The sequence below is a fragment of the Camelus bactrianus genome, chromosome 17 (genome assembly GCF_048773025.1).
Source record: "Camelus bactrianus isolate YW-2024 breed Bactrian camel chromosome 17, ASM4877302v1, whole genome shotgun sequence".
In the NCBI taxonomy this organism is placed as follows: domain Eukaryota; kingdom Metazoa; phylum Chordata; class Mammalia; order Artiodactyla; family Camelidae; genus Camelus; species Camelus bactrianus.
The window spans coordinates 45,602,612-45,628,421 of record NC_133555.1 but is presented as its reverse complement, the minus strand read 5'-3'; the positions used below and the strand labels follow the sequence as shown (position 1 = coordinate 45,628,421).

Genomic DNA, 25,810 nt, shown 5'->3' with positions numbered 1-25,810 from the left:
TACTATATATAAAATAGCTAAACAACAAGGTCCTTCTGTAGAGCACAGGGAACTATATTCAATGCCCTGTAATAACCCATAATGAGAAAGAACATAAAAAAGAATATATTTATATGTATAACTGAATCACTATGCTGTACACCAGAAATTAACACAACATTATAAGTTGATTATACTACTTTAATTAAAAAGTATTAAAAAATTTAAAAAAAATTTTTTTAAATAGCAGAGTAGAATGGTGCAGAGTTTGGAGTGACCTGGATGAGAATGAAACTGCTTACTACAAGAAGACCCTGCATCAGTTACTTATCCGTCTGTATCTGCGTATTCACACATCTAACTCACGGGGTCATTGAGGGGCTTAAATTAGGTAGGAGACTGTAAAGACCCGGCAACTCCATGGCACATGCTTGGTGGCTGTCACACTCCTCTGACAACGAAAAGTCATCACGGCTGCTCTCCTGGCAAACCTCATTATTTTGGAAATAATATTTTCTAATAAAATAGTTCCTAGACTAAATTCTTTAGCTCAGCAGCTTGCCCATTGGGAGATCTGAGCTTGCAGCGGAAGCTGGGAGGCGCGCTGATGATAGCATCCGTTTACTGAGTTCTGACTTGTGTGCCAAGCATGTTGAATTTTGCATGCATTGTTTCATGTAAGCTTCTAGAGACCCTGAGACAAAGATTATTATTATTCCCATTTTACAGATGAGAAAACTAATGCTCGGAAAAGTTAAATAGCTTTCCAAAGGTCCAACAACTAGAAACACCCGCTGTCTGACTCCAAAGATCACTTTCTTAGCTACTGTGCTGCACTGGTCTCAAAATACAATTACCTTTTACAGAACTACACTTTTTTCCCTATGCTAAGTATTTTATATTTTTAATTTCCACGACAACTCTGTAAGATCAGTACAAGATTGTATCACTGTTTTACAGAGAAGGAAACATGCTTAAATAACTTACCTAATGTGACTTAGCGAGTGGCAAAGCTGAGATTTGAATAGGTCTGTTTGAGTCCAAGGTCTTGGCTCCTTGACACCTTACTGCTTCCACACTGTGTTTAGACCGCACAGAGCCCTGGAAAGTGCACGAAAGTGGAATTCAAGAGACCTGGGTTTTCATCTTGGCTGTGTTACAGACAAGCGGTGTGACATCAGGTAAGTCATTTCACCTCCGAGCCTCCATTTTGCCACTTGTGAATAAAGAATTTAGATTTGATCACCTCTAATTCCTTTAGCGTTAATGTTCTATCACACCAGGTGAATTTTGAGCAATTATATTCATTGCATCTGTAAACTTAAAGAAATAAGTGATTATAGACTCCCAGAAGAAAACTAGAGTGGTTAAACCATTATAGTAAACAGTTTGAGCCCACTACTTAGGAAATCAGCTTTGCACACAGATTAGGGCCCCGGTAGGCAGATGGCCAGTGGGAGCAAAGATCTGATTGAGTGTCTGGGATCTTAGACAGGTGTTCATTCTCACTCTGCTTCAGCTTGCTTTTTTGTTGAGTAGAGAGCATTCATCTTTTTTTTTTTTTTAACAGTGGAGGTACGGGGGATTGAACCCAGAGCCTCATTTATGCTAAGCATGTGCTCTACCACTGAGCTATGCCCTCTCCACAAGTGGAGGGTGATATTCATGTCAAAAAGACTCCTTCAAGTATTAAAAAACAAAACAAAACAAAACAAGTGAGAAAGTAGATAGGAAACAACATTGGGAGAAAGTTAATAAAAATGCAAGACACTATCTTCAAAAAAATCTTTTTCATCCCTGGAACTGGATGGACATCAATGGCTGAATTTGGAGTTTGGTCCATTGTGCCCATTAAACACAACAAAAAAGAAAATAATGCTTCATGGTGATCACATTGGAAATAACTGAATATAAATCAGCAGAAATCAAAAGAAAACCACAATTTCAAAGAACTGAGTAGCGAAAAGTTGAGAAGAGGAAGAACTAAAATGAGTGGATATGAGGGGAAAAAAGGGGGAGTCCACAAGGGAGAAAAAGGGAAAGTGAAAGGGGAAGAGGAGTCGGGGAGAAATGGAAAAAAAGAGGAAGGAAAAAGTTAATTTTCACCCAGAGAGGGCCCATGCCACTCTTGATGGGGGGGTGGGGGTGGGGGGGCTGCTGTTGTGTAAACATCATCACGTTCCAATTTTAGAACATCACCCTTAAAATTCTCTTGAACTGAACCCCACAATTGAGCCCTCTAAAGTCCACAGTGGGTTGAGGAGCTGGGAGACAACCTTCAGCAATGTTTAAGTTGTTTTCCTCTTCAGCCACCAGGGGGTGGTACATTCCATTCAATTCAACAAGCATTTCGAGGTGACCTAGTGCAGGGTGCCCTAGAGGCACCACGAATAAGGCATCATTCTTTGTACACAAGTATATTTGATCATATATTTGCACAAATAATCATAGGTCAAGAGGAAATGTGCTATAGCACTGTATTTGAGCTAAGTCTTTAAGGCTAGGTGAAAACTCATAGTAAGTAGAGAATACGTGGTAGGAGGAATGTTCTGAGGAAAGGAGTATATTTGGAAAGAAAGATTGGTGACAAAGATCATGTAAGCTTTTGTTATAGAGCTGGAACAGAAAGTATTTTCTTAACTTGATGTTTTCAGTCATTCGACATCCACAGGCCACTTAATGGGCATGGGTCCCCTATGTAAATAACTGAACAGAAGTGAGTTATAAAAAAAATACTCAACACAATTTTTAAAATGCAATTATAAACATTGTTAAACGTGAAATTGTTTGCAATCTTTCATCACGTTATCTCTACTTGCCTCCCTGACCAATTATATATAGTTGGTTTGAATTATAGTCTGGTTCTTCATAAGTTAGTTTCCTTTCTTACCCTTAATTTCTACTTAACTAGAAAATATAAATCACAGTTACAGATCATTGGCTATGGTAGCAAGGGTCTCTGCTTCTACAATTGGTTCTAGATATTTGATCAAGCCTGGACCCCAAATTCCACTCACAGAGCCCATCACACTAACCGCCAGAAATCTCTATCTTTGAGGATACATTTGGCTCTGATAGTGGATTTTCATAGTTTGTTACAGCATTTGAATTTTATCTTTTGTTCTTTTTATTTTTTTTTTACTGCTTTATTGAGGTACACTTTATATACCATAAAATCCACCCATTGCAAGTATACAGTTCAGTGATTTTTAGTAAACTCACAAAATGGTATAATCATCACATTCAAATTGTAGAACACTCTTTCCCCCAATTCCCTTCAGCTCTTTTACAAACAATCCTCCCCCACCCCCCCGCCCCGACATCCAGCCCTAGGCAACCACTGATGTGCTTTCTGTCTCTCTAAATTTGTCTTTTCTGGACATTTATATAAATGGAATCATACTACATGTGGGTTTTTTTTTTGCATTTAGCTTTTTTTACTTAGCATAATGTTTTCAAGATTTATCCATTTTGTAGCATATATCAGTATATTTTTTTATTGCTGAATAGAATTCACCATATAATATACTACATTTTAACAATTCACTGATGGAAACTTGAATTGTTTCCAGTTTTGTAATAATGTAGCCAAAAATAACTGTGTACAAGTCTTTCATATAAACACACAGTTTATATGAAAGACAAATGTACTGGACAATTAAGGAGATGATATTAGGTTATTGCAACAGGGAAAACATTCGTTAATGAGAAACATCTCCAAGAAAAGGAAGGGGTCTGGGATCTTACTGAAGCAGATAAACAAGGGAGTCATCAGTGGGTCTTCTGAGAGTCTTGAGGAAGGCTGGAAAGAAATATGTGAGGGCAGTGTGGTCCTTTGCCATTAGTCTTTCTTGGAACACAGAAAGGTGGGGACATTTCTCGGTGTCACTGCTTTCCAGGAGTACAGGACACAGATAAAACTCAAATCATCAGTGAGGACATCTGTACTCATGTCTCTTGGATAGATTTCTAGGAGCAGAAGTGCTTAGTTTTCCAAAGTGGCTGCACCATTTTGCATTCCCAATAATAGTTTAGGAGGCTTCCAGTTTCTCCACATCCTCACCAATGCTCAGTAATGTGTTTCATTTGATTATGAAATTCTAGTGGATGTGAAGTGGTATCTCACCATGGTTTTAATTTGTATTTCCTTAATAATTAATGATATTGAGCACCTTTACATGTACTTAGCCAACTGTACGCATTTGGTGAAACGTGTCTTCAAATCTACTGCCCGTTTTTAAATTGGGTTTTAATTGGGTTTTATATTAGTGATTTGTAGGAGTTCTTTACATATTCTGTATATAAATCCTTTATCAGATGTATAATTTGCAAACATTTTCACCCTATCTGTTACTTGTCTTTTCATTTTCTTCACGATATTTTTAAACAGCAAAAGTTTTTAATTTTAATGAAGTTCAATTTATCCTTTTTCTTTTATTGCTGTGCTTTTGGGGTCCTAAGAACTCTGCCTAACTCAAGGTCACAACGATTTTTATCATATTTTCCTCAGGAAATTCTATAGTTTGGGCTCTTAAATGTAAATCTATGATGAATTTTGAGTTAATCTTTGCATATTATAAGGCAAGGATTTAGGTTTGTTTGCATATGGATACCTAGTTATACCAGCATCATTTTCTAAAAAGATGATCCTTTCCCGATTAAACCGTCTTAGAACCTCTTTCTGAAATCAATTTAACATAACGTAAGGGTTTATTTCTGCATCGTTGCTGTATATGCCTATCCTTACGCCCATACCTCAACTGGCATAATAAGATTTATGCACAGTGTCTTGATCACCAGAGCTTTAATGGCAAGTTTTGAGACTGAACACCATCATGCCAACTTTTCTTTTCGTTTTCAAACCTGTTCTGGCTTTGCAAAGCTATTTGTATTTCCATGTAAATTTTATGATCAGTTTAATTAATTTCTAACAAAAAATAGTCTGATGGGATTTGGGTAAGAATTGTGCTGAATTAAATCATTTTTGGGGATTGAGTCTTCCAATTCATGAGCATATAATGTCTATTTATTTATATTTTTTTAATTTCTCGCAGCAATATTTTTGTTTTCAATGTATATATCTGGCACTACTTTTGATAAATCTATTCCTAAGTATTTTGTTCTATTTGGTTCTGATATAAATTGAATTGGTTTCTTATTTTCCGTATTGTCCTAGCTAGAACCTACAGTACATCACTGAATAGAAGTGATGAGAGTAGGTCGTCTTGCCTTGTTAACGATTTTAGGAGGGAAGCATCTGGTCCTACACCTTTCAGACTGATATCAGCTAGAGGTTGTTTGTAGATGACCTTAATCAGATTGAGCAGTGTCCCTCCATCTGGTTTGCTGAGTATTTTTTTTTTTTAATCATGAATTAACACTGAAACAGACTCACAGACATAGAAAATAAACCTATGGTTACTGGGGGGTGGTGGGAAAGGGATAAATTGGGAGTTTGAGATTTGCAGATACTGATATATATAAAATAGATAAACAACAAGTTCATACTGTATAGCACAGGGAACTATATTCAATATCTTGTAGTAACTTATGATGAAAATGAATGTATGTATGTTCATGTATGACTGAAACATGATGCTGTACACCAGAAATAGACACAACATCGTAAACTGACTATACTCCAATAAATAAATATATATATACACACACACACAAAGGAATAAATAAATAAATAAATAAATAAATAAATAAATAAATAAATAAATAACAAAAGCAAAAAAAAAAAAAAAAAAAAGAATTAACTCTGGATTTTTCTGTATCTATGGAGATAACCATGTAGTCTTTTACTTTATTTGGCTTTATCAATATGGTATATTAAATTAATTGATGTTTGTATGTTAATTCAACTTTTCATTCCTGAGACACAGGGTATAGTCCTGGGAATAGATTTGGTCAGGGTGTATCCTTTGTTCTACATTGATGAATTTGATTTGATAGTGTTTTATTAAGAATTTTTGTGCCTATGTTCATGAGGAATTCTGATCTGTAATCCTCTTTTCTTGTGATGTCTTTGTCTAGCTTTGGTATCAGAGTAATGCTGCCCTCACATGTGGGGGCTCTTTGTTACCGTAGCCTAACTTACCCTAAGCTGACTGATACAGTTGCTAAAAGAATGATACAACTCTATATTTACAATCTCTGAGATATAGCATTAGGTGGTAAATGCATGTTACAGACTCTACGGCACATGGTGCGCTATCACTTTGTATAAGGAAAAACTAATCTATAAACTCATGTACATACGCGTAGCATATCTCTGGAAGTAAGGTTGCCTCTGTGAAAGAAAAGTGAGCCACTGGGGTAGTGGAAAGACTTCTTTTCCCTGGTTATCATTTCATACCTTTTGAATTTTGTACCATGTATGGGTGTTACACACGCGCGCGCGCACACACACACACACACACACACACAACATCCATACACTCTTATTTTACAAAAATATACTTATATTATAAGGAAGCATGGCCACAAACAAGATGAAGATTACAGAAACAAGCTTTGTCTGGGAAGCAGCTAAGCTGACCCACCACCTCTGACCATTGCTCCAGAAATACTTCTGATTACAGTCTGATTTGCCTTGGAGATCTGTCTATGGAGACAAGCTATGTTACCTGATCCCTTTTAGCTGTATGTTATTTATTTTTAAATGAATGAATGGATGGCCATGGTTCTGTACAGTATTGTATCTTTTCATCCTGGAAGTGTGCTCCTGAGAGGGGGTGCCGTCGTCAGGTGACTAGACGTTCAAGACAGACGACCTGAGCCCAGGTCATGGTGACCTCACCTGGGCCATCTTGTCCCCTGTGACCTTTCAGGTGGCCAGCTTCCCCCGCTCCTTCTGTGATATCTGATTTGCTGTGTATCCTTTCCTTCAAACAAAACACTTGCCATGGGGAACACTTGTATCTGCAGCTACCCAAGCATTTGCATTGTATTATATTGTTGTGTTGTATTACGTTGCATTGTGTTGTACTGTACTGCATTACTTTTTAATTAAAGTATCATATACCTACAGAAAAGTACCTAAGAAACAAGCTAAACACACCCAAGTAACCATATCGAGATCAAGAATCAATGCAACCAGCACTTCCAATGTCACCTTCCTGCTCCTTCAACCACTACTGCCCCGAGGGAGATACTATCCGTATTTCTAACACCATAGATTAGTTCTGCTGGTATTGGAACTTCTTACGAGTGTAATTACACAGAATGTACTGTTCCTGAGCTTCTTTCACTCAACCCTGTTAGACTGGTCCCTTCTAGTCCAGGTTGTAGTGGTACATTTGTTCTGATGGTTATGTGGTTTTCATGGAGTGGATACTCAACACTGATAATATCCATTCTGCTGTGATGTGCGTCTGGGAACTACAAACAGTGCTGCCATGAATATTCTAGCATGTCTTTTGATGAACGAATGTATGCACTTCCCTTAGGTCGACACCTTAAAGGCAGAATTGCTGGGTCACATGATGTGTGTATTTTCGGATGTAGCAGACACTGCTAAACAGTTTTCCAAAGTGGTTGTACCAACTTACACGCCCCGCAATGGACTTGATGTTGTCAGTCTTTTCTGTTTTATTCATCGGGGAGATAGGTAGTGGTATTATTGTATTGTGGTTTTAGTTTAACTCTGCAGACTTCCTATGTTAGGGTCATTTCCTGTAAGCCCTGCCTCCCCAGAGTGCGGAGGTCAGACCATCCCTGTCTTAGTGCCCCCGTGACTCAGGCTTCACCCATCAGACACACTCATGTAAGACTTCAGCTCCATGAGGGAAGCAACTGTGCAGAATCCACTGTGACAACACTCACAGAAACTTCGGATCTGCAGGGACAATGTGAAGCTTCAGGCGTCTACACCCCGGCATCACGGGTGGGAGCTGGGGTCTGCGGTCAGCAGAGATGGGTGGATGTGATGTTTACACTGGAGCAGGGTGTTGGGCATTGTTCCTCCCTACTCAGCCTCCAAGCCCAGCTCCTTGGCCCTCACTGTCAGAACCTTAATATTCTTTAAGGAGTTCCCTTTCTGCTCCATATAACTTCAATATAGAATGCAGGTTGATGTGATTACAGGGACGCCAAAAGGGACAGCCAAAGGCAATGCACGTGTCTGAAAGGCAGATCCCTTAGTGAGCATTACAGCAGGGTGCCTCTTACCACACACATCAGTGGTCCTGAGGGAAAACCTTTCCATCAATCAATATCTGCATTCCCTTCTGCCTAGTGAACAAAGATCGCTCTCGGGAAATGACCCGCCGCACTAACGTTCCCTTTATCTTAAAAGAGGGGCCTCCCAGCTGCATTTTGCAGGTGGTGAACAGCTTTTGCAATTTTTAGCCAAGACTGCTCTAAGCTGAGGAAGCAGGCACAGGATCGAAATCCCCAGAGCCCGCTTCACTTCCTCAGTAACACCCTCAATTCTGAGCCAGAGAGGCCGCAGTGGCGTCCACACAGGTGTGCGTCAGCCCCCAGGACAGGCTGGGGCCACACTCAGAGAGAGCGAACTCTGGGGACCTAGGACCCCAGCTTGAGTGGTAACAGCCATGGCCAGCTGAGGGGTCACGGATTAATAAAAAGATACATGAATGGATACTCTACGTTAGCTTCCAATAATTATGTATGCAAATTCTAGAGTACAGATTGAAAGGTACAGCCCACACTCATCCCGGCCGACTGAAGTCGGGGCACAAAGCAAGAGAGGAAGGGGGTTGGGGTGGTGAATAAAGGGGATGCTGGCCTCATCTACAATGTTTCACATTCGTTAATGAGAAGACTAGACACAAATGAGACAAATGTTAACAGCTATTAATTCTGATGTTGGAAATGGGAGTATTTGCTAAATTTTCCTTTCTCTTTTAGCTCAAAAAATCTAATAAAAACTGGAATGTGTTCAGATTTTAAGCAAGAGGCCTTCTGCTAAAAAATGGAGATGCCCCTCCAGACGTCACAGTTTAGCTTTTTCTCACAGCGAGACAAGACCTAGAGCTTGGTCCTCCTCGTTCTTTTCCGGAAGGGGCAGTGGAGAGGATGGACTAGCTGTGTTCAACCCTCTTGAAAAGAATTAGCCACTGGGTTCTGGAAGGGGTTCTAGAAGTCAGCTCAGCCGGTGAGTAAGGAAAATACGGAGAACTGCCCTCCCTGTGCACAACAGCCCTGCCACTTCAGCGGGTCCTCGCCTTAGCTGGTATCTTTCAACCCATCCCTCAGCCGGAGCTTCCGTGCTCATGCTCAGGAAGGACATACAGACGCTCTCATACACACGTTCTCACGTATGTGCTGTGGGGGGTCAACCTGGTCTTGATGTCAAATGTGTGTCAAACTGTGGGTCACAGTCAAAATCTGGGAGCCACTATACCAAGCAATAACATGGCCAAATCAGAACTCTTCTATTTCATTCACCTTCTTCTCTCTAAACCTCTAAAAATATTCCTCCCCCATTTTCTCCATCTCAGTAAATGGTACCACCATCCAACCCACTGGCTTAAACCAAAGACCAAAAGTGTGGGCTTTCTTCTCTTATTCTCCACGTCCCAGCCACCGGCTCCACAACAGATAACAGACTACACCTGCAGCACAAGTACCGGTTTGTAAAACTCATGTTTTGGACACAGACATACACATACACACCGACATACACACTGACACACATAATACGCACACTGAATTGCAATGTAAAATGTATTTCTTCCCTTTTCTTGAAGAGGGAGAATGTTACAAAGAGGTGGTTTTCATATTTTAGCCTCTTTGAGGAAGTGGGAAACATTGGCGCTCATACGTGCTTTCTTTTTTCATGTTCTTAAGTGTTTAGGAGCCTCTCCATCCTGTTGCCTTTCCTTTTCTACTACTAAGAAATCTGCTCCTTTTGTGGGAAATCACTGATGGAAGGTAGGAGGAAACAGAGGCCGTGGAAGGGATAGTACATTTCTAGCGTGCTGCTGCCTGACTGAGAGGTGTGAGGACCAATGAGAAGTCTGTTCTCTCCTCTGCATTTCCACAGCCCTCCATCTGGACCCCCTGGGACACCTCCCACTTTGGATCTTGTGTTGCAGTTACTGGAACACATGTTTTATCCTCTCTGATTAGCTATACCTTGGGTGGGGAAGGTTTCTTTTATATTTTACCTGTGTTCATCCCACCCCCACCCTGTTCCCCTACCAAAGAGCCTAGTAGAGTCCCTTAAAAAAACCTTTTGAGTGACTGCCTAATTCTAACTTCCTTCCCTCCTCCCCTTCTTCCCTCCCCTCCAGTCTTCCTTCCTTAGACAGCAGTACAACTGTGCTTTAGAAACTCTGCTTTCAGCTGGAATCAGGTATGAAAGGGGCAGGGCCTTCGGTTCAGAGAGCACCTTCCCTGACACCTGACATCATGGGTCTGGTAAACAGGCCTGCAGAGAATAAAAGTGCACCATGGGCACAAACAAGCTCAATGGAGCTCCAAGCTCATCAGCTTGGGCACGAGCAGAGTTTATCAAGTGTCCTTGCCGAAGGGGAGGGAAGAAATTTCTTTTTCTCATTTCCGTCGGGAAATTTCTCTTCCAATGAGTTTTGAATGACTCTAACCTCTAAGGTTATTTCCAACACTCACTCACAGATATGAGCCACGCCAGCTTAATCCAGGTCCTGCAGTCATGAATCAGTGTCACGTGCCTGCAGAGGTCACTGAGACACCTCACCACGCCAGTGCTTTCTCTTAGGGAGTTCAACTTGACTGCCAAGGACTCTAATACACATGGGAAGAGAGCCAATAAAAAATAAGGTGAAAATGCATCATTTCACTCTGAGACGCATCCACTCCCTAAAGGGGAAAATATCTGAGGTAGAGCCAGAGAAACCATATAGAGACATACTGTTTTTATTTGCAGATAATGGGACAGCGGGTTGTGATTACAGCTTCTTTATGTCTCACGTAGCTGCTAATGCAACTACCAGCAATCAACAAATAATTTCTAATGATAATAATAATGTTATATCTGAGAGCAATAAATCCTTGAACACTGCCCATTAAGAGTAGCCTGTAAACCATTTCCTGAAATTGCTTTCCAGCCAGTCTCAAACATGGCTCTATTAAACCATTAAATAAAACAGAAGAGGCTGTGTCATAAAATCAGAGTGAGGATTATAGCAGAGAAGGTTAGAGGCTAAATTTATAGTATCTAAACTTTCTTAAGGAAGCAAGGGATAAAATTTTACTAAGCACAACCCTCAAGTTGTATAAAATATTCTCTAGCTGAAATCACACTTTGTCCAGCAGTACTTTATCACAAGGGAGTGATAAGATGATATGAAGTATTTTAACAAGGAAATAGAAAGATTGAAAATAATCGAGGAGAACTAATGTGAACTTCACCTACAAAAAAAGTAAAATACTTGACAATTTTATAATTTCAGGGAGAGTGACTGGGTTTGTCCTATCTGAATATATCTTAAGCTCACAGGTGAAGCCAAGGTCGATGGTATTTAGAACCTTTTATTTTTATAAATTGAACATAATTTTTTAAAAAGATGTAATTTGGGCCAGAAACCAACTTCTTGCAAAAAAAAAAAAAAAAAAAAAAAGCTTCAGATTGTCTTCAATTATTTAATTGGAAAGGTTTTGAATAGAAAAGAATCTACAAAATTCTGATGTTAGTTAACTTTTAAAGGAATATTTGGAGACAGACTCAAGGGGGGAAAAAACTGATACAGGGAAAGCATATAAGTAAAAGCAAAGAATGAGAAATAGGAAATATAAGTGCAACAGAAGAATGAACCTGAAATCTTAGAATATTTCAAAACCCAATGCAGATATCAGAGAAAGACGCATCACTTAAAGAACTGCTCCTTGGAAATCTTAGGAGATCCACATATTTTGTTTTCAAGGAAGGAGAAGTTCCTTCTTTCATGACATCCCTCCCTCCCTGGAAAAACAGGTAAAGGAGAATAATTAAATTTTAGTGTCTTTAATTTGAAATGCCACCTAAACAGGACACTATTTCTTCTGTGAATATGAAAAGAAACAAGAATACAAGATTTACTATCTCCAATTTTATTGATCAGCTGACTCATATTATTAACTTTGTAAGAGTAGAGCATGTTAGCCTTCAACCCAATGGATATATGTTTCAGATTCTTGTTAACAGAACAGGAAAACTAATGGGAAAAATGACCTCTGACATACTCCCAAATGACCTTTCCATTAACAGAGAATTTCATAAAATAAGATTTGCTGTTTGTGGAGGTTCACTGAGTGAAAGTTCATGTCTTTCCTCAAGAATACCCCACGTACAAATTGGAAAACAAGCAGTAAACCTGTCACTGTTGGTGGATGACATGACACCATACACAGAAAATCCTAAAGATGCTACCAGAAAACTATTAGAGCTCATCAGTGAGTTCAGTAACATTGCAGGATACAAAATTAATACATAGAAATCAGTCGCATTTCTATACACTAACTACAAAATATCAGAAAAAGAAATTAAGGAAACAATCCCATTTACCATTGTATCAAAAAGAATAAAATACCTAGGAATAAACCTACCTAAGGAGGCAAAGGACCTGTACTCCGAAAACTGTAAGATGCTGAGGAAAGAAACTGAAGATGACACAAACAGATGGCAAGATATACTGTGTTCTTAGAATGGAAGAATTAGTTTTGTTAAAATGGCCATACTACCCAAAGCAATACACAGATTCAGTGCAAGCCCTATCAAATTACCAATCACAGTTTTCACAGAACTGGAATAAAAAATATTAAAATTTGTATGGAAACACAAAAGACCCTGAATAGCCAAAACAATCTTGAGAAAGAAGAACAGAGCTGGGGGAAACATGTATACTGATTTCAGACTATACTACAAAGCTATAATCCTCAAAAACAGTGTGGTACTCTCACAAAAACAGACACATAGGTCAATGGAACAGGATAGAAAGTCCAGAAATAAACCTGTGCATTTACGGTCAGTTAATATACAACAAAGGAGGCAGAAATATATAATGGAGAAAAGACAGTCTCTTTAGTAAGTGGTGTTGGGAACACTGGACAGCTCCCTGTAAAAGACTGAAATTAGAACATTCTCTGACACCATATACAAAAACAAAATCAAAATGGATTAAAGACCTAAATATAAAACAGGATACCATAAAACTCCTAGAGGAAAATATAGGCAGAACACTCTTTGACATGAGTTGCAGCAATATATTTTTCAAACCAGCTCCTAGAGTAATGGAAATAAAAGCACAAATAAACAAATGGGACCTAATTAAACTTAAAAACTTGCACAGCAAAGAAAACCATAAACAAAATGAAAAGACAACCTACAGAATAGGAGAAAATATTTGCAAATGACATGACCGACAAGGGACTAAGTTCCAAAATATACAAACAGCTCATACACTTAACATCAAACAAACAAACAAACCAAGCAACCCAATTAAAAAATGGGCAGAAGACCTAAATAGACATTTCTCCAAAGAAGACATCCAGATGGTCGAAAGGCACGTGAAAAGATGTTCATTATCACTAATTATTAGAGAGATGCAAATCAAAGCTACAATGAGGTATCACCTCACACCAGTCAGAACAGGCATCATTCAAAAGTCTACAAATGATAAATGCTGGAGAGGGTGTGGAGAAAGAAGACCCTCCTACACTGTTCGTGGCAGTGTAAATTGGTGCAGCCACTATAGGAACAGTACGGAGATTCCTTAAAAAACTAAAAAGAGACTTACCATATGATCTAGCAATCCCACTCCTGGGGATATATCCAGAGAAAACTATGATTTGAAAAGATACATGCACCCCAATGTTCACAGTAGCACTATTTATAATAGCCAAGACATGGAAACAACCTAAATATTCATCTACAGATGACCAGAAAGAAAAAAGAGGACACTAACAAACTCATCTACAAAGAAACACACTTGCAGGGAACTATATTCAGTATCTTGTACTAACCTGTAATGAAAAAGAAGATGAAAACATATATATATACATACACACACACACACACACACATACACACACACATATGTGTACACACACACACACACACATACACACACACATATGTGTGTACACACACACACACACACACACACACACACACTGGAATATTAGTCAGCCATAAAAAAGAATGAAATAATGCCATTTGCAGCAAAATGGATGGGCCTAGAGATTATTATATTAAGCAAAGTAAGTCAGACAAAGACAAATATCATATGATATCACTTATATGTGGAATCTAAAAAAAATAAAAATTTTATTTGCAAACCAGAAATAGACTCACATAAATCAAAAACAAATTATGGTTATCAGAGGGGAAGGGACGGAGGGAGATATTAGGAGTTCGGGATTAACAGATACACACTACTATATATACAATAGATAAACAACAAGGTCCTACTGTATAGCACAGGGGACTATATTCAACTTCTTGTAATAGGCTATAATGGAAAAGAACCTGAAAAAAATATATGTATATATGTATGTATGTATACGTACAACTGAATTGCTTTGCTGTACACCTGAAACTAGCAATATAAATCAACTATGCTTCAATAAAAAATAAAATAAAACAAAAAGAATATCCCATGTAACTTCTAGTAATAACAAAAAAAGTCTTCTGAGTTATAAATGGCTGTGGTCAGCAGTTATATTTAGGAGCTTGTCAAACCACAATTTGATGGATTTGCAAAAAAAAATGTACTTAGATTTTATAAGTCATGTGAACAGTTCTATTATTTCCAATAAAACAATTTGCAATGTACATTAAAGCTCAGTGGTTTTTTTCTGTAGAATCATTTTGGCCCAACTTGTCAAAATTTGAGGACCTTAAGGGCTGTTTCAATTACAAGAAGGCTTTTACATATCTGTATTAGTCTTGTAAGATTAATTTTCATCTTAACAGGAAATCTGATTTTTTTTAGTACCTAGATTTAATTAACTTGAACTTACATTATCCATTAGAATTTAAAACCTGGCAAACCATGGACACCAGTCCTGAGGTTAGAAATTTAATTATAAAATATCTGACACCTAAAAGGCACCTGATGAATACTCGTAAAGGGAGTGAACGGGGTGGAGAGGTACCTCCTTGCTAATAAAAGGTTATATAGTTCTGAATCACAGCCAATGAATGCTATATAAGAAAATACCTAAGAATATTCAGATTCACATTCATTGTCAGCTACAAGTGACATTAACCTCCACAGAGAGAGGACAAAACGGACAAGATTCCAATAAAGCCAGTCATTCTGTTCACGACAGGGGCTGTAGGACACTCAGCCCAGAGCGAGGAGATCAGCTGTCCTTAAGGCAGGACGGCAATAAGAGCCCTTGTCATTATGGGATTTCTTACTCTGTCTTTAGCAGAAAGAAAGAGGAGAGGTAAGGTGAGAAATGAAGAATTTGTATCACATGCACCCAAATGTTCATAGCAGCACTGTATACAGTAGCCAAGACATGGAAACAACCTAAATGTCCATCAACAGATGACTGGGTAAAGAAGTCGTAGTATATTTATACAATGCAATACTACTCAGCCATAAAAATAAGAATAAAATAATGCCATTTGCAGCACCATGGATGGATCTAGAGATTGTCATTCTAAGTGAAGTAATCCAGAAAGAGAAAGAAAAGTACCATATGATATCACTAATATGTAGAATCCAAAAAAAAAAAAAAAAAAAAAAAGCTAAAAAAGGCACTAATGAACTCACCTATAAAACAGAAATAGACTTGCAGACATAGTAAACAATCATGGTTACTGGGTGGGAAGGGATAAATTTGGGAGTTTGAGATTTACAAATGTTAGCCACTATACTATACATAAAAATAGATTTTAAAAAATAAGGTTTTCTGTATAGCACAGGGAACTATATTCAATATCTTGTAATAACATTTAATGAAAAAGAATCTGAAAACAAATATATGTATGTGCACGCATGACTGGGACACTGTGCTGTACACCAGACTGTACTTCAGTAAAAAAAGAAAAAGAATTTATATCAAACATACATACCTCTCCAAAAGTTCTGAGGCTTCCTCAAAGAAAAGTAGAAATCAATAATTAACGAGTCCAATCAGTCACCAGCTCTGAAACTGAAGAAAACTCAACACCAAGATTTCCCAAACTGAAGAGGGTGACACTCAGGACAGTGCCTTCTGAGGAGACAAGTCCGCGTACCGCTCTGGGTCCTCACTGTGGGACCCTCTAACTTGTCTCCAACATAGTGCTCACTATCCTACAAGCCTTCGGTTAAGCTTGGCCAAGATGCTGCTCACCAAGAGGGAAAAATTTCAGGCTCAGTTTGTGAATTCAGTATTGCTGAACTCACATTTATTTATCCTATGTCAGAGAGCTGTTAGGAGAGTCAGGCTTCATCAGTGCGTGGTGGGTCAATTTCAAACTATGAACACCCATAAAAATACCAAAATAAATATAGAGCATAGGGCTATTTCAGAGTCTAAGAAAAAGAATATATATATACAAACACACACACACACACACATATGTGTGGAACCCATGAAGAATTTTGGAACATGATTGCCGGATTTTCCTATTACTGAGGTTGTTTTACAAAAACAGCAGCAATCCACACTCAGACAGTCTCATCAGGTACACAGCCAGCCACCCCAGAGAGAACCTGGAGATGGGAAAGTGGAGAAGCAAGATATACCAGAAAGGTAGAAAGGCAGAAAAAAATGTATTAATTATGTATGATAAATGAAGTAAGTCAGACAAAGACAAGCATCATATGACGTCACTTATATGTGGAATCTAAAAAATGCTACAAATGAATCTATATACAAAAAGGAAAGTCTCACAGATATTGAAAATAAGCTTATGGTTACCAAAGGGGAATGGGGTGGGGTGGGTAGGGATAAATTAGGAGTTTGGGATTAGCAGATACACACTACTATATATAAAATAGATAAACAGCAAGAATTTACTGTATAGCATAGGGAACTATATTCAATATCTCATAATGAGCTATAATGGAAAAGAATCTAAAAAGAATATATACATATATATATGTGTATATATATATATAATTGAATCGCTTTGCTATACACCTGAAACTGACACAATATTGCAAATCAATTATAGTTCAACAAAGAGAATAAGAAAGAAAAAATATGTTAAAACAAAAACTCACAACAGACATGTCATCTGTAAAACAGGATCAGATACAGATGTTCTTTTTAATAAAAATATTGAGAAAAACAGTGTTTGGAAGAGCCCTTAAGAGAATATGCATTCATTCTACCCCTCAACCTTCTGGTAGGAAAAGAACTCAAGCTGTCTTCGTGGATTTAAAAAGCAAAAAATACGAGGCAAATTCATAGAGACAAAAACATAGAAGAGGTTAAAATTTTATGTTATAATAAAATTTACCATTTTTAAGTGTACAATCCAGTGGCATTAAGTACAATCACATGGTTGGGCAACCATCACCACCATCCATCTCCAGAACTTTTCCATCTTCCAAAACTGAAACTTTGTGCCCACTAAACACTCTCTCCTCATTCTCCTCTCCCCCAGCCTCTGGTAACTAGCCACCATTCTACCTTCTGTCTCTCTGAATTTGACTACTCTGAGTACCTCATTATGATAGATATATTTCACCATAATTTTAAAAAAATTTTAAGAAAAAAATCAACTTGCCACTCCTTTCCATTCCAATTGCACAGCCCTGACCAGGCCACCGTTTTGTCTCATGCAGACAGTGGCAGTAGGTTCATAACTAGTCTCCCTCCCTGTCTCTCCACTCTGACCTGGGACCCACTCAGCTCTCCACTTCCACTCAGAAATCATCAAAGGCTTCCTAATTCCTACACAATCAAACACAAAATCTCTGGATTGCTTCAAGCTTTCAATAGCCTCAAGTGCTACCGTGGGGTAAACCCCAGTGCCTCCCAACTTGGTAAGATGCTGCATCTAAAGCCTTAAACATGAGACACGAGAACCCGCCCAGAAGAAAACAGGCAAAACACTCTGACATACATCTCAGCCATGTTCTCCCAGGGCAACCTCCCCAGGCAATAGAAATAAAAGCAAAAATAAACAAACGGGACCTAATTAAACTTATAAGCTTTTGCAGAGCAAAGGAAACTATAAGCAAAACAAAATGACAATCTATGGAATGGGAGAAAATATTTGCAAGTGATACGACTGACAAAGGTTTAATTTCCAGAGCATACAAACAATAATTACAGTAACTTAATAACTAAAAAACAAACAACCCAATCCCAAAATGGGCAGAAGACCTAAACAAGCAACTCTCCAAAGAAGACATACAAATGGCCAATAGGCACATGAAAAAATGCTCCATATCACTACTTAACAGAGAAATGAAAATCAAAACCACAATGAGGTATCACCTCACACCATTTAGAACGGTCATTTGAAAGTCCACAAACAACAAATGCTGGAGAGGGTGTGGAGAAAAGGCAACCCTCCTACACTGCTGGTGGGAATGTAGTTTGGTGCAGCCACTGTGGAAGAGAGTATGAAGCTTCCTTAAAAAACTAAAAATACAGTTATCATATGATCCAGCAATCCCACTCTTAGGCCTATATACAGAGGAAGCTCTAATTTGAAAATATACATGCACCCCAATGTTCACAGCAGCACTATTTACAATAGCCAAGACATGGAAACATCCTAAATGTCCATCGACAGATGACAGACGACAGATAAAGAAGTTGTGCTATATATAAGGAATACTACTCAGCCATAAAATAGAATAAAATAATGCCATTTGCAGCAACATGGATGGGCCTGAAGATTGTCATACTAAGTGAAGCAAGCCAGAAAGAGAAAGAAAAATACCATGTGATATCATTTATATGTGGAATCTAAAAAAATGACACAAATGAACTTATTTACAAAACAGAAACAGACTCACAAACATAGAAAACAAACTTATGGTTACCGGAGTAGAAAGAGCTGGGAAGGGATAAGTTGGGAGTACAAGATTTGCAGATACTATTATACATAAAATAAAAAACAAGTTCCTACTGTACAGCACAAGGAACTATATTCAATATCTTGTAGTAACCTATAATGAAAAAGAACATGAAAAGGAATATACATATGTACACATGTATAACTGAATCACTATGCTGTACACCAGAAATTAACACACAATAAATCAACTATACTTCAACAAAAAAAGATGGAACAAAAAATGCTGTTCCTCAGAATGACAAATTAGGGAAGCAGAGACCCACAGCAGAGTCTAAAAGACGTCCCCACTAAACGCAGTGTTTGAACAGACGCGAATTGTAAAATGCATTCGTGAGGTTACCCACTGGGCTCTCGGAACCACAGACAGCCACACAGCAGGCCACCTATCCTCACTCTGAACAAACAGCTGGGCAAATGTCCAGATGTCGTACTAGATCAGGCAAGCTAACTTGATCTGAACTGGTCTAAACCAAAGCTGTGCCTCCCTGCCCAACTCTGCCCCCTGCTGGCGCCGGGCGCTCTCTCTCTCGCTCTCTCTCTCCCCCCTCTCTCTCTTTCTCCCTCTCTCTTTCTCTCTCTTTCTCCCTCTCTCTCTCTCTCTCTTCCTCCCTCTCTCTCTCTCTCTCTTTCTCCCTCTCTCTCTCTCTCTCTCTTTCTCCCTCTCTCTCTCTTTCTCCCTCTCTCTCTCTTTTTCCCTCTCTCTCTCTATTTCCGAGGCCATTCAGTGACAAGTACCATTCCTGAACCGGCCACTTCATCTTGGGAGGCGAGCATCCTCTCAAGCAGGACCCCCAGTAGTAAACGCTGGAGGAAGGGGTCTCCCATGCACCCCATCTGACAGAACGTACCCCCGGCTCACCAGGAGGGCTGGGCCTGACATGGGCACCTCAGTGAGACAGGTTAACAACAGTCTACTCACCTGCCCGGAGACCCTCTCCTCATTCACAGAGGAGAGAATGTGTGTATCCTGGAAAAGATTCTGCAGCTTTCACGGGAAAGGGAGCATCGTTCTGAGGACTCTGGGAAAAAAATACTGCTGAAAAAATGTTTTCATATAAGAGCAAAAAAACTGTTTATAAAATGTCTAAAAGCTATGGATTAATGCACCAGAGAAAAGGGAGTTGCCCTGAAAGAGAATTCCAGAGATTTGCAAACAGTCCTCCTGAGACTTTGGCAAAGTGTTGATGTCTGCCTGAATCTAGGGGAAACCACCAGAAAGGAGTAGGTGAACATTTCTGAAAAATCACAAGTACTGATACACGGATGGGCCTGAAAAACATGACGGTCAGTGAAAGAAACCAGGCACAAAAGACTGGATGTTACATGAGTCCGTTATGTGAAGTGTCCAGGAATAGCAAGTCTGTAGACACAACAAGCAGACCGGTCGTTGCCTGGGGCTGCAGGTGGGAATGAGGGCTGACTGCAAACAGCAGAGTGGTCCTCTTAGATGATGGGGATGTGCTAAAATGGACTGTGGTGATGCTTGCACAACTCAATATTTACTAAAAATCACTGAATTTACACTTAACTGTGCATGAATTTTATAGTAGCTAACTCAATATACAACTTATAACCCAATAAAGCTGTTCAGAAAAAAAAAATCCTAGACAAGAAAAATAAATAAATGGGGGGAGGGTATAGCTCAGTGGTAGAGGATGTGCTTAGCATGCACAAGATCCTGGGTTCAATCCCCCGAATAATCATTTAACAAAAAGTTAAAAAATAAAACAAAATAAAATAAATGGACAAAATCCCTTATCTAGATGTTAAAATGGGCTGAAAGATTACTGCAAGTAAACTACAAAGACAAAATTAAAAATTACTGACAAACTAAAAAAACAGTGAGATTAACATTAAAAAAAATTTAGGAGCTATTAAATAATTTAGAGAGAGCTTAACTTCAGAAAAATGTATTTTTTAAAAGGAAGAAAATGTCTTCCTGAAAAAAAGCAAGAAAAGAAAAGAGAAATTCTAAAGCAGATGCTAAGAGATAAACTGAGGCTTAGTAAAATTTTTGAGTTTATTTGAGCAGAAATCGATTCAAACCAGGCAGCATTCAATCTAGCAGATGGAAAGGAGCTCTGGGGAGCTACATAAAATGAAAGACTTTTTAAAAAATTGAAGTATAATTGACTTACAATATTATTTTAGTTTCAGATGTATAACATAGTGATTTGATATTTTCATATATTACAAAATGATCACCAAGATAAGTCTAGTTACCACCTGTTCCCGTACAAAGTTAGCACAGTGTTACTGACCATATTCCCCATGCTGTACATTACATCTCTGTGACTTACGTATTTTACAAGTGGGAGTTTGCACCTCTTCACCTCCCTCACCTGTGTCACTCACCCCCGCCACCCCCCTTCCCTTGGCAATCACCAGTTTGTTCTCTGGATCTATGTCTGTTTTCTGTTTTGTTATGTTTGTTCATTTGTTTTGGTTTTTTTAGATTCCACATATAAATGAGATCACACAGTATGTGTCTTTCTCTGCCTGACTTATTTCACTTTGCATAATACCTTCTAGGTCCATCCGCGTTGTTGCAAATGGCAAGATTTCATTCTTTTTTACCGCTGAGTAATAAAATGAAAGACTTTTGTAGCCAGAGGGAGCAGGAGGTTATACTGGGCAAAAAATCGGGTTGGTTATCACAGTTACTGTCCTTGAGGGGGTGGCAGGGGTCTGTTGGGTACATCACCTAATGGTGCAGATCAAGTTTCAGGTTCCACCTCTGGGAGAGCTGTAACTATAATGAAGTTAAGATTCTGTTTGGTATCATGGGGCTTAGTGTATGCGACTCCATTCTGGGCCTGTTGTTTTTAACAGAGGTATAAAACAAATAGATAGGATTTTTTTTTAACTTAAAGGAAAACAGAAAAAAAATACCACTTAATGTTAAGAGTGATTCGCTGTCTTTAAATTGATTACGTAGTTTTTATTTTCTCCTTACTCTTCCAAATTTCCTATAATAACACAGCTTTGATTATAAAATATGATTATATGTGTGGATGTTTATAAGGTAATTAATTGGAAATTTTCAATGAAATGGATGATCTCCTAGAAAATATAAACTACCCAGATCGTTTTAAGAAGAAATGACAAAAAAGGATAATTGAAAATAGTTCAAGTTTACAATTCAAAAGGCTCTTATTAGTATTATGCATTTCTTTCTTGTGTGTGTGTGCTGTGTGTACATGTTTGGATGACACTATCCAACAGTGAGTGGGAGGAATGCACCCTTCCCCACGCCCACCCACTTCTTGATGTGAGTCACCTGGCTGTGAGCACCCGCAGTCTAATGAGGGGAATGAATAAATGCACTGATGTCAGGTTGTTGCAGGTTCTTGGGGAAGCAGATGCTGAAATGGCATCAGACACGTGACTGATTTACTGGGAGTGACACTGGCAAAGGAGAAAAGAGGAAGAAGCAGGACTGGGCAGGGGGAGGTCTCAGACTGACTGTGAGGCAGACCCGATAACCTTTCTGCCTGTAGAGACATCTCTGCAGGATGGAAATGGCCAAGACCTCCTACCGCTGTCCTCTCTGGTCATTGCCCAGGGGATGACCCAGAAGAGGGATTCTCGACTCAAAAGCTGAGACAAGTATCCAGAATACATAAAGAACTCTTCCAACTCAACAACAAAAAGACAACTCAGTTTAAAAATGGGCAAAGAATTTGAATAGACGTTTCTCCAAAGAGATACAAATGACCAACAAACAAATGAAAATGACATTCAACATCACTAGTCATTCAGGGAAATGCAAATCAAAACCACAGTGAGACACCCCTTCCCCCCACTAGGATGGCTATGATCAAAACGACAAATAATAAATGCTGGTAAGGCTGTGGAAAAACTGGAAACCTTATACATTGCTGGTGGAAGCATAAAGTGGTGTTTAGCCAGTGTGGAAGACAGTTGCGTAGTTCCTCAGTAAGGTAAACATAAAATTACCATATGACCTTGAAATTGCGCTCCTAAGTTAACATACCCAAAAGAAATGAAAACAGGTGTTCAAACAAAAACTTATACACCAATGTTCATAGCAGCGCTGTTCACAACTGCCAAAGGATGAACCTTGCAAATATGCTAAGTGAAAGAAACCGGACACAAAAGTCCATATATTTCATTTACATGGAATATCTAGAGTAGGCAAATCCATAAAGACAGAGGTAGATTAGAAGTTGCCAGAAGCTGGGGAGAGGGGGCAAAAAGAGATTGACTGATTAATGGATATGAAGTTTCCTTTTGGGGCCATGAAATGCGCTGGACTTAGTGGTGATGGTTGCACAATATTGTGACTGTCCTAAATATCACTGATGATGAATTTTATATTATGTGTATTTTAAAATTGAAAAAAAAAAAGCCGAGACAGATTCTGAAGACACTAGAGGCAGCTTCCAGAGAGGCACGCTTCCCAGCGCTGGGCAGCCAGCGTGTGCCCCTGTGTCTGTCTGCCTCACCGGGTCTGTGATGGGAACTTTCTCGATATATGGGGTGATCACCCTTCTCCTTATTCACTCTTATCTCCAACCCAAGGAGCTGTCTTTTCCTCTGCACCGCCTCGGGGGAGGAATGATTCAGGAGAGTTCAGTCTTTAGCTTTCAGTTTGGAGAGGAGAGGTCCTTTGGGAATAAATACAGACGGTTTTGGAAGGAGGCATCAAATTCACACTCCCAGCTTCAGGGGTTAAGTGTTGGATTAGATCTTAAGGAATCCTGTGCTTGGGGTGGAAGAAAGGTAAGGGAGAGTGGTAAAAGTTACTTGCTGAAAGACCCTTATTTTTCAACGTTATTTGAAATAGTAATTCAGTGCAGTCTCTGCTTCAAATGTGCAGGGGAGGGAACCTGGGTTTTGAGGGCAAAGGGAGTGAGGGAGAGATTCCAGATAGATCTGGAGGTTCTGGAGGGGAAAGAGCCTGATTGTCACTTCCTATGTGGAGACCTCAGAGGTCTCCTATCTTATCAATGTCTCCCTGCAGCTGGCCTGGCACAGGAGTGGAACGCAGTAGGTAGACAGGATCCCAAGGAGCCTCGCAGAGTTCCCTGCAGCCCCAGGAGGTTCAGGACAGCAGCCAGCCTTCCTCCTGTGCCTGGTGAAGGGGGCAGTTTTAGATGAACTGGAGCTGTCCTCAAGAAGCCCAGCAGTAAGGGACGACACAGCAGACCCTGCTTGATTCACATCCCAGGAAACGCGGGTGCAGGCACATCTGGGCCGATGCCAGCCTGGATAGAAATGAGCCCTGACCCAGCTCCTTCCCCACTGTAGGCACCTCAGGGAAGGGAGGGTTGAGCTCAGGTGATCCAGGGTGACCAAGATTACCCAGAACTAGGTCTCCTTGCCCTGACGGGATTTCACAAAAGAAAAGGCAGATTGAATCATAGGAAAACAAAGTTCTCTTTCTTCTGTGATGTGTGGCCTCAGACAGGACACCTGCCACAAAGGCAGTAATGTTACCGAGCAAAAGAAGAGTTTGGAGCAGAGAAAGGTTTCTTGCAGGGCCAAGCAAGGAAGACTGGTGAGTTGCACTCGAAAAACCTGAAGTCCCCAGTGGTTTTGGGGGAAAAGTTTTTATAGGCAAAATTTAGGATGAGGGCTGCAAGGTATGTGACCTTCTTCTGATTGGTTTGAGGGGAGGTAACAGGGCATTGCCCCAGGAATCTTGTGCTCAGCCTCAAGTTACCACCCTCCCCCTGGGTGGGGGCCTTAGTCCCTGCAGAAGAACTCAAAGGTATTGTTACATCTGTTCCTTCAGGAGGAACCAGGACCCCGCCCCAAGGCTGCAGTATTGTTCCCTGACTGCTCCTCCTCTGTTTCTGCATCCTCTCCCTTCCTTGATTAGCAACTGTTTGAATCTGCCCTTTGGAACTCAGGGAAGGTCAAGGAGGCAGAATGAACCCCATCTCCTACAAAAGAGAAACAGGGAACAGAAAGGATTTGTACCAGAGAGAACCCCACAGGGTCCTGCTCTGTCTCAATAAGATTCTTCACGCCAGGGCCCCAGTCTACATTCATAGCCCGATTTCCTGCACTGTTTACTCCACACCTGAAATTCCAGCAACACAGACTGCCCAACGGCTGGAAGCACCCACGTGCTCTCTCAGCACTCCTGCGACAAGTGTTTAAATGGCCATCTGCCTCCCACTGAGAGGTGAGGCTGTCCCTTCCTGGTGAACCTGAGCCAGCTCAGCCTGGTGATAACCGATGGAACGTGGTGCAGGTGGTACCCCGTGACTTCCAAAGCGAGGGCTGACAATACCTTGCAGCTTCTGCCTGGTTCTCACTTTTGGAGCCCTGAGCCACCAGTTTAGAAATCTGACCATCCTGAGGCCGGCTGCCATGCTGTGAGTTAGAGAGGCCCCGTCAGTTATTCTGCTGACAGCCCCGGCCATGGTCACCCCCACTAGCCAGCATCAACTGCCAGGCACGTGAGTGATGATGCTTCCAGGCAATTCCAGCCCCCAGCTGTGGGGTCGCCTGCAGCCCTGAAGTCTTTCTAGTTGGGCAACCCGGATATTGTGGGGTGAAGTCAAATTGTCCCCATTGCACCCGGGCTGAATTCCTGACCCAGAGAGCCTGCGAGCATAATAAAATGATTGGTTTTGGCTACTAAGTTTTAGGGCAGCTTATTTTGCAGCAGTAGTTACCAGAACACATCCTTCTCCATTTTGAGGGGCCAAAGTCCTAGTCTTCCTTAAAAAGGCAGCAAAAGGCTCTCATCCCCTTTATGATCTCCCCTCCTCCTGCGACAGGAGGGAAGGGGGCAGGGCACAGCCATTAAGAGAATGACGCAACAATTAGCACCAAGATGGCAGAGAATTCAACTCCCAGTGGACCTGGAAGCCCAGGATGGCA

The 25,810-nt window shown here is 40.0% G+C and overlaps 1 protein-coding gene across 2 annotated transcripts in view; it reads right to left on the bottom strand.

The window, feature by feature from the left end:
• The window catches only part of OSBPL10 (oxysterol binding protein like 10), a 350,089-nt gene that overhangs the window by 297,177 nt on the left and 27,102 nt on the right, over positions 1-25,810 (bottom strand). The window contains exon 2 of one of the 2 annotated variants that reach the window (XM_074345352.1): positions 967-1,080. The exons of the other annotated variant lie outside the window; for it this stretch is intronic. The gene's annotated coding sequence lies outside the window, so the exon portion shown is untranslated. The remainder of the gene's footprint in view (positions 1-966; positions 1,081-25,810) is intronic. 2 annotated transcript variants of the gene reach the window in all.